At 36.9% G+C, this 10444-nt stretch overlaps 1 long non-coding RNA gene across 10 annotated transcripts; it reads left to right on the forward strand.

Moving 5' to 3' along the window:
• The first annotated feature begins 1852 nt into the window (after positions 1-1852).
• On the forward strand, positions 1853-9112 carry LOC147511475 (uncharacterized). 10 transcript variants are annotated; one of them, XR_015219409.1, is made up of 6 exons: positions 1853-1998; positions 2098-2186; positions 4475-4667; positions 7054-7140; positions 7883-8398; positions 8659-9112. It is a non-coding gene; the product is annotated as an uncharacterized LOC147511475 (long non-coding RNA). The 10 variants fall into 10 exon arrangements; XR_015219412.1 differs by having other exon boundaries at positions 8743-9112; XR_015219411.1 differs by having other exon boundaries at positions 8801-9112.
• Positions 9113-10444: the final 1332 nt, after the last annotated feature.

Genomic DNA, 10444 nt, shown 5'->3' on the forward strand with positions numbered 1-10444 from the left:
GGGCTTGTTGACAAAAGTTGTACTGATGGGTACATGTTAGTATGAATCAATGACTAAAGGAATTCCAAAAAGAGTGGGGCTAGGCTATCAAAAATCTCAAGGAGTCCTCGTGGGTGGAAACCACACCTCTTGTAGGTTTGGACGGAATTAAGGTTGCTGTCAGTGGTGATCCACCACCTGAAAATGAAGAGTTGATTTTTCTTGCCTGATTCATAGAAACAGTTGCAGCTGGAGATTTTGTAGTTATGAAGATGAATGCACAAGCGGTAGATTGCTAATTGATGATTGATTGATTGATTGATTGATTGATTGATTATGAGAAATGGTTACTCCCCGACATACTGAAAGGTGTTCGACGATATGTTTAGGTGGCCGCGGATATGCCGAGTGTGAGCACTTGATGCAACGCGCTACAGTGTTCGACAATATGTTTAGGAGGCCGCGGTTATAGTGAGCTAAAAGTTTTGTCGCTGCTCTTAATCACCCTCAATGCCTGATGGTTCAGCTGTGATGCAGATGCTATGAGAGAAGTATTAATTGCAGAGCCTAGATGATCCCTTTTTATTAGAAAACGACACAGTAAGATGCTATGAGAGAAGTATTATATGCAGAGCCTAGTTGATTTATGGCATTACTTGTGTACATCTACTCTAATTACTAGGGCCTGGACCTACTAACAAATTTATTTCTTAGTCTCTTTGTGGCTTTGGTAATTTTTCTATTGTGAACTATCATACAATCCCTTTTTCTGCATGAGAATGGATTACCTGAATAACACTCACATTTTAATTTCTACACATAGAGAACTTCGTATGGAGTTGAACTGGCACGTGCAGATGGGCAAAGCCATCTGTGGACCCACGTGTCAAAATAAAACTTGGGGGCAAGCTAAACTGTTCTTAGATAGGTTTCGCGTTATCCGAACGAGAGCGGGATAAGATCCACGGACCCTCGTGTCCAAACGGTGCGTGTGGGGCAAGCAGAGCTGTCCCAAACCCTCGTGTCCGAAGCCTTAATCAGGATAGGATCTGCGGACCCCTCGTGTCCAAACAGTGCATGTGGGGCAGGGAGAGCTGTCTCGGACCCTCGTGTCCGAAGCCTTGAGCGGGATAAGATCCGCGGACCCTTGTGTCCAAATAGCACGTGGGGCAGGCAGAACTGTCCAAGACCCCTCGTGTCTGAAGCCTTGACTGGGATAAGATCCGCGGACCCTCGTGTCCAAACAACTTGTGTGGGGCAGGCAGTGCTGTCCCGGACCCTCGTATCTGAATCCTTGAGCGAGATAGGATCTGAGGACCCTTATGTCCAAACAGCACGTGTGGGGTAAGCAGAGTTGTCCCCTCGTGTCCGAAGCCTCGAGTGGGATAGGATCCGCAAACCTTCGTGTCCAAACAACACGTGTGGGGCAGGCAGAGCTATCCCAAGCCCTCATGTCCAAAGCCTTGAGCGGTATAGGATCCATGGACCCTAGTGTCCAAACAAACATGGAGACAAGCTGAGTTGTTCCTGGATGCGTTTTTCGAATGAGAGCGGAGGGGTTCAAGAAGACCCTTCGCCGATATGCTCTTATGCTTTCCGAATGAGAGTGGAGAGGAGAAAACCCTTCGCAAATACCACTACACCATTTAGGTGATATTGCAACAGTTGAGATTTCTCATTAGTAACACTTATACATCCGTTTGAAAGTTACCCACACTTATGATCCGTTAGAAATACTATCAACCGTTGCTTAAATGCTCGAATTATTTTGTAACATTTCTTTAGATATTTAGTGGCGTTTCAATTTATGTTAGAAATTAAGAAATAAAGAATAAATAAATAAAACAGATTGGAAAAAAAAGAAAACTAAAGTGGGAGTTTTTCACCTCTCGCACTCATGGAAAAAAATAGGAAAAGGAAAAACATATTGCCCTTAAAAGAGAAATAGCCCGAGTGAAGAAGGGAACAGTGAGCTGACGAGTGGTGTTGTCTGCCTGTCGTAGGGTTGTTCTTTGCATGGTGAGTCATCATATCCTCTCCCTCTTCTTCCACTCGCTCGTCTTCTCTTCTTACTCCTACGAATTGTCTAAAATTCTGATTTTGATTTTGTGTGGCTAGGGTTTTGGTTTTGTATGTATAGGGTTTTGAGATTTTCATCTTAAACGTAATTGTTCGATCTACTGAACAAAGGATTCTCTTTAACCGAGGTAAGTAATTGTTGGTTATGTTTAATTTTGGTTGATTGTTTATTGAATGAAAAAAAAGATGAGATTTTGATGGGAATTGAATTTCGTCAAAGATTGATTTTTAGGTTTTCCAAGTAACAAGTTTATCTCTATATCTTAAGGTTTTTAGTCAAATACCAATTTCTGTAAGTGGTTGTTACTTTTTTAGTTTCAAATGCTTTGGTTTTGAACCAATTTACTAACTTTTGGTCATTATTTGTCGAATTCATGATTTTGGGTATTTGAACTTTTTGAAGATGCATGCTGCCGTTGTCGTTGTTGTTGTTGTTTTTTACTGTGTGTTCGATATGCTCAAGGTAACAACTAATATAGGTTTTTCAATGTAATAATTTTTTTCATTAAGGTTTCAGCTTATGGGTTTGGTTAAACTACATTAAATTATTATATTATGTAAAAGATTGTATCTTTATAGCTTCATATGTGGTGTTCTCATGTTCGATCAGTTTCTTGTCAGGTTTTATAATCAGTGAAGTTTTTCTTTATACTTACATTTAAATAGTATTGGCATTGTTTGATAGATAATAGAAGCAAAAAAAATATATTCTTGTAGCTTAATGTAATGCAGTTGTCATGGATTGGAGCTTAGGATCCACATTAAAAATCATATCGTCGTTAGCAATTAGTATTTACTTGTGCCTCCTCAAACATAACTTCAAATTTGGTTAATGAAGTAGAGGTTTTGCATTAGTTTGAACGGCTTACTTGCATCCAGATTTATGAGTGTTGTCTGATTTTGACTCCCTCAAACGTACTAGCTATCTATTACTGTGAGTGTTGCCTGATTTTTGTTTTTCTTTTCTTTTCTGTTTGTGATAGAACAATAGTGTGGAACTTGTAGCAAAATATTATGATATCAGAATCATCCTCAATTTCAATGATAGTTAATTGGCCCTAGCAACTATTTTGCTCTTGTTTTTTAATGTAGACCTTGTGATGGCATGCTGATAGTTTGTGACTTTGTCTACATCAGAACGCTTCATTTGTATTGAACGCCTATTTGGCATTGATGAAATACTTTTTTCGAAGTTGGAACAATAGGTTAGGAATTGGGATGTAGTTATTCAAGCTGCGATTGGTATTTGGTTCACATGTCGATCATCTTTTTTTATCTTTTTCTAGGTTGGGAAACCACTATGTGCATTTTCTTACACGTAAAAACTATTTATGCAATGCATAATGAGTCATACTTAATCTAAACGACCTGGGAGAGGGAAGTTTAGGGGGGGAATGGGAGTAATATATATTTGTATAATGTGAGACGTATTTCATAAGGATTATATCCTTGATCACTTGGCGAAGGCAGCAACTTTAATAGACAACAAGTGCTGATTACCTATCTTGTATTATTTTCTGTTGCTTGTAACAACTTTATCAATAGCCAAATAGCCCTGTAAGACATTGTACAGTAATATTGATGTTATTTGAATGCCAACAAGTGTTTTGTACTATGGAACATAGAACATTCATTTGCAAAACTTTTGTCCATTAATTGATATGGTTTTGGTCATTGAACAGAGTACTGTTAGTCATTCTTTTTAGCATTTGTTTTTCCTTTTGCGTTATTAAGTGGTACTTGTACTTTATTTTCTTTGTTGGACATTGTAATCATTTCTCCTATATGTTTGGATTGCATTCTCAATGTTTCTCGTCCTCTCGTATCTGCTCACCTCCTCTACAACAATAATTCCATATCTTTCTTTTCTCATAATTTGCAATGATGTTCTTCTTCTTCTTTGTTTTCCCCTGGCTCCCCTTATTGGAACTTGATTACTCTCCCCCATTACTCAGTATACTAGTATAACCTGGCCGGCGAAAATTAAAATTAAAAGGGGGGATAGATGACACTCCCCTCGTCCACAAACAATGCCCATGAAACTGTGAATGCCTCATGGCATTGCCCCTCTCATTATGGGCAGGTTGAGCCTTATCTATGCCCAGCCTGATCTTCACAACTTTAGCCATGCCATACCTAACTTCGTTGGTAGTATTCTACCTCATGCCCTATACTATAGGACATGTATAGTATATTAAACAGAAAGCTGAAAAATGTTGATTGCCTTTAATGAGTTAATGCACACTTTGACAATAACAAAGATATTCTAGTACATGAACATGAACTTTTTTAGTTTTCAAAGAAGCTAAGAGAATACCAAATTGATGTTTTCTTTCTAACCATAGAACATGTGCATGGGCCATGGGCTAAGTTAATGAGTTTGGAATATCTTGCACCTCTTGCTTGTTGGAATTAGGTGTTGGATTTAAAAGAGCTATGCATTGGTTGTTAGAATTAGGTGCTTGCTGGAATGAGGGTATCTCTCTTTATTGCACCTCAAGCTTGCACCAATGAAGGGGAGAGGAAAGCTGCGATATGATGAACCACCTAATTGGGAGCTTCTACTTCTCCTTATTCTAATTTTAATTGGTTGTGTTTGATGCTGCAAGGTTAGTTGAATTTCAATTTTATTTGTATATGAATATTGGCTTCAACCTCTTTAATTGCTTATTCTTTGTGAGTTTGATTTCTAGTTCATGGTAATCCTTGTGTGGCTAGGGAATTGCTTGAATTTCTTTTATTGTAAATCCTTAGTATAAAATTGGGGTTTTTTTTTTTTTTTGTTTGTGGGTTGCTTGATGTGATAGGGTCTGATGTTGGGTATACTTTTTTGGTGAAGTTGAAGGTTTTTTTAGTGCTTTGTAGTGCATTCCTTTATGGTTTGATAAGATTGTGATTAATGGGTAGGTCGTACTTAGTTTAATTGAGCAAATTAGTGACTGATTATGTATATATAACTGGATTCAACCGTTGTTGGTGATATATGCTTATTACATTGTTCTTGATTGAGTTATATCCTCTTAGAATGAAATAGCTTATTAGTCTAATTGTTTGATATTCATTTTAATGGTGATGGTACCATATTATACTTGCTTGTTGATTCGCCTTTGGTTTGAAGTTTTAATTTTGGAATCTTGATGAAGTTGGTTACCTTGGGAGAATTTCTACCATGATACTTAATACATATAGAGTTGGAATACCAAAACTCATTATTCATGATGAACTTAATTTTTTTTTTCCTTCAATCATCGGAGACTCATTTTACTAGAGGCAGCTAAGGGGAGGAATGACTCAGTAAGTGCACTTTTGCCAAATACTTGCCTGGGTTCATCGTCTTGGCTATTTATAGTCCTCACATCTAAGGCCTCTTAAGCTCACGTTTAGAGGGCTCAGTGTTACCTAGGACCGACGGCCAGCCCTTAAGATCACCCGTGCCTTTTAACTATAGGTCGGCCACCTTACCGACACACATAAATTGCTATATATAAACTCAATAGGTATCTTGCCCAGGAGATGAAACCGAGAACTTGCCTTCCTTGTCTTGTGTCCACACTCTACATTCCTCAATTTCAGTGGAAGGAGGTGGCAAAGAACTAAGATCCATTCCCATACTAAAGAAAATCTGTGTGAGCTCTTTGGGAAAGACCCACTGATTTTTCTTGATAATGTCAGGAACTCTTAAATTGAAGTTTCTCCATTCTGTAAGTGGAAGACATTCAGTGATTGATCTTGGGCCTACCCAAGCACCTCCCCACAAATCCAAAGAATCCCCTTTTTCCTATGTGCCATGATAGATATGGTTGCATTTCTTGTAGTGTCCATTTAAGCCCTGCCCAAATAGATGAACACTTGTAGTATTCGATCCAGTTTCCATTTTTATTTTTGTACTGCTTGCTCATGTATCTTGCCCAGGAGGTATCCATACCAAAAACAGTCTCTTTGATTTCTTCCCAATTAGGCATAGCTGTGATTGTAGGGTTGGAACTCGGGCGGATTGGGTCGGGTTGAGGTATAACCCGATCCCAACCCAAGTTACAAATGTTTCAACTCGAGCCTGGGACCAAGCCCTAGTCAGTCCTTAAATTTTCAGCCCAAGCCCTAGCCAGACCAATTCGGGTTGGTCAAACTTCTCGGGTTTTTTTTGGAATTATGAGATAAAAAACACTAAAATTGAAACCTTCTAATGAAATCAAAGAGATTTGATTGTTTGAAAGAGAAACTAACTTTGTTGATTACATTATTCCCTCTAAAATAGAGATTCTCAACCTTATTTTTACAAAAATAGAATGTTTGAAAAATATACGTATATATATGCACACGGGCTCGAGTTTTTTGGTTTTTTGATATTCTAGCCCGAGCCCAACCCCAACCCAAAACCGAGTCAGATTTTCATTTTACAAAACCAAGCCTAGACCACGGATTTGATATGTTAGCCCAGGACCAACAAAAGTCGGGTTTTAGTCCATCGGGCTAGGGCTAACCCGACCCAAATTCCACCCCTATGTGATTGATACATTTTGTAGCTCTGTTACTACCTGCGGAATAAGATCCATTAGTTCTTGATTGTGCACCACCAATTTTGATTTGAATTTGTCTTCGTATGCTTGTATAAGATACTCTTTGATATGTCTTGGGTTGTTAAGAAAGATGCCTACTTATGTTTTTATTTCTTCTATAAGAGATTTGTTGTCTGATTTTTGCTTTCGCCTAAATATTTGCCGAATTTCTGTCGCCCTCAATCTCCTCTTTAATTCTTGATCCCACATTTGACTTTCTGTGTACATTAATTTGGAAAGAAGATTTTTAGTTTCCATTTCATGTAAATGGTGTGTTGTTCATCTAATAAATCATCCTCCTGCTGTTTCTGAATATCCCTCAGTGACTATCTAAAACATATTGCTTTGCTGGTGTAGCTAATGCGAACGAAGAAACTTAATTGCTGTTTTAGAACATTATTATTATATAGCTATTCTAATAATCTCTTGCTATATTTAGGCTGGAATGTTTCTGGTTCAGTATAGCGACTTGTGGCAACAACATTTGGACAGGTTATTTGAGCTCTTCTTGTCTGAAAAACATAAGGTAACATGTGAGACATTCCTTTAGATTTTAAATACATCTTTCAAGTACAATTAAAACAAAATCACTTAAGTGATTGATTATACTTATGTGTTCTTATTTTGCACGTACTGTTAGTGCTTGAATCTATTTTTTTTTTGTGGTTCCTGTTGCGTTTTCATAAACAAGTGTGTCTACACCTGTTTTATTACACAGACTATTGGAAATACCCTTTGGATGAAAATGTGAACGGTTATAATCTTATCGACTATTACATCCATCTTAATTACTTGTAGTAAAGGTTAATATTAATTATAAATTTTAGAGATGAATAAGTTTGGATTTTGATCGACTTGAGAACTAGCTAAGTGTTCAAATTTACCCTTGGTTGTTGGATACTAACGTTACTACGAAGTGAAAGCACTCAAGTCCGACCATTTGGATTTAAAATCGGCCATCCGATTTTTTTAGTTCTATTGTTTAGGACAATATCTGTATTATTAAGTTTGTTGAATACTTAGTTAGGTTTTCCTTTGTATTGACCTTTTGTGCGTCAATCAATCCATATATTCCAAGAGATAATAATACAGAAATCAGTCCATATTATTTAGTAAGTTCATTGACTTTTATGCGAGTTTCTACTAGAAATTGTTTTACATGTTTTCAGATGAATATATATATATACACTCTAAGAAGAATGATATTTTGAAACCCCTATACTGCTATCTCGCTTTACCTCTAATTATTTATTTGATGAACTTGGCAGGTGAATTCCTTCTTTCAAAAGAAAGATGGGGAAGAAGTTGGCATTGTTAATGTCAATGGTATGTTTGTGTCAGATATGATAGTGATAGAGCTGTTAGATTAAAGGATTAAAGGTGGTGGCATGAGAATGAAGTTATGGGAATTCGTTTATATGCTGTGCTATCGAACAATGGACAAGGGTTAAAGGTTCAACCTAACATACGCACCATAGGAAGCATTCTTCCCTGGTCACAACTAAAATGTTTGTTTTTTTTTTTGTTCTATTATGTTTATGATGATAAGCAAATAAGTTACTTATACTTTACAATTGCATACCCTTTACTGAAGTTATATAGGCAGAGAAGACATAATGGTGATTTATCTCCAATAAAATGGCATCAAAAGTCTAAGATGCTAGAGATGATGAAAGGTCGCGAGTAGAATCTGCAGGTGGTTATGTTGCAGATTGGGCTGGCGTGCCTTGTGTTAATGGCAAGCTAGCGGTGTCTAGATCTATTGGTGATGTATCCTTCAAAAGGTGTGTACTCATCCTGGGAATAAAGTTTACTCTTTAGTATATTCGTTTTCACCAATAAAAACATATTTCTCTTCCCTCATGTCCATCTAGAGTTGGTACTAACGCTAGTATAAAACAATTATGCCCCCATGCTCATGAAACACCACCTTGTGTATTGTTCTCATTCCATTTTGTTTCACTTATGGAGTTACATATGCATTTGAGGTGACGAATTGGCAACCTCTCAACTGCCAATGATACCTACCTGGTTGCTGCATCAGATGGCATTTTCAAAAGAATTACAACACACGTCTGTGATTGCATACACCAAGCAATGGAAAACCATAATACTTTTCTGCATGCAGGCACTCATTAGTTGAATGCATTGTGAACACTTGGTATTATGTGTTGTGTGACCTGCAGACTTGGTGTTATTATGTGTGATGGAGCTTGGTGTTTCAGACTTGCAGAAACAAATTGGTATTTGGTTATTGATAAGGCGTTGGTGGGGATATATATCAAGTCTTTAGAGGTTAATTAGTTTATTTACTTAGCTAAAGTGTTGGTTGTCCTTGATCGATGTTGACACCTTACTATGTGGATGTATTATATCTACGATACTTGTGTGTTTTGGTGTTTTTGCTTTTGTATGTGTGGACTAGGTGAAAAATCCCTCAAGTATTACTGAAATTCTTAATTCTCTAAATGATAACAGAAGTATAGTACTTATCAAAACACTAGGATCTTGGCATATTGTATTTGTGATTGGGATGTGTTAATTGAAAATGGAATATATTGTAGAGATTTTTCGTTTTATGGATGAATAGAAGCATTTGGTTCATATGTTGTCGAGTGAAAAGGGTGTAGATGCAAGTGTTATGCCACTGTATGTGGCCTGTCAAAAAAAAGGCTAGGAAATCCATTTTTTTTAAATAATAAATTATTAGTAACGGGTACTAAGCCGTTAGTAATTTTTTAACCAAACAAATATAATAACAGATAAGCAAGCATTAGAAAGGGGGAATTGCTGACCCTTTTCATCTATTTGGAACAAATTATGAACAAAATTAATAATTGTTACTAATAAAATTGTAACGGTTGATAAGTGTTGTTGAAATTAATTTCAATAACACTTGATAACCGTTAGTAATTTATCTAATAGATATTAACCGTTACTAATATTCGTTACTATTGATTTGTCATGCTTTTGTATCAACGCAAGATAACCGTTACTAATATTTTTTGCAACGGATGTATATCCGTTACTAATAAGTTGTTATGTGTAGTGTACGTTGTTGAGTTTTATGAATGAGAACAGAGGAGATGAGACCTTTTGCGACAAGATATTGAGTTTACGAATGAGTGCAGAGGAGTTTGAGAAGACCCTTCACGGATCCTCATACCTGAATCACACTTGGAGGCAGACTAAGTTGCTACTGAATATGAGTGCAGAGGGTGAGCCCTCCATGGACCCCTGTGTCCAAATCAAATTGGGGGCAAGATGAGCGATCTCTGAATATATTTCGTACTATTTGAATGGATGTGGGTAGGAGGAGTCATTCGTATATAGGCCAATTATGTTTATAATAAATAAGAGTTAGTATTGTTTACGTGTTTTTGTGTATTTCAAGTCTTGGAGTCAATTATGTGAAGAGATACATCACTTTTGCAAGGGAAAGGAGCCAAATTGGTTGCTAGAGAAGTTCTATGGTTAAAGCCCAAGTTTCAAGGAGAAAAAGTCTTTTAAAGCTTAGTCAAAATTGAAAGTCAAAGTCAACTTTGGCAGAAAAAAAAAATCAACAGAACTTCAGTGGGAGTATCTTTGGACTCAAATATCAGAATTGGGCCTATTATATGTCAAAACGACAGGCTCAGAAAGCGCTTTCTAATGGTTGAAGCCTTGACCCAATCAGAGTAGTAAAAGTGGCCAAAATGGGTGTTGTAGTAAATTCCAACAAAGAAACCCTTTTTAGACTTAAGTAATTAGATTTTGGGCTTGATTTAATAGCCCAAAACATAGTTCCAAAGCCAATGCATGAAATTGTAAACCTAATCTTCTCCTATATA

This window comes from Coptis chinensis, chromosome 3 (assembly GCF_015680905.1).
Source record: "Coptis chinensis isolate HL-2020 chromosome 3, ASM1568090v1, whole genome shotgun sequence".
Classification (NCBI taxonomy): domain Eukaryota; kingdom Viridiplantae; phylum Streptophyta; class Magnoliopsida; order Ranunculales; family Ranunculaceae; genus Coptis; species Coptis chinensis.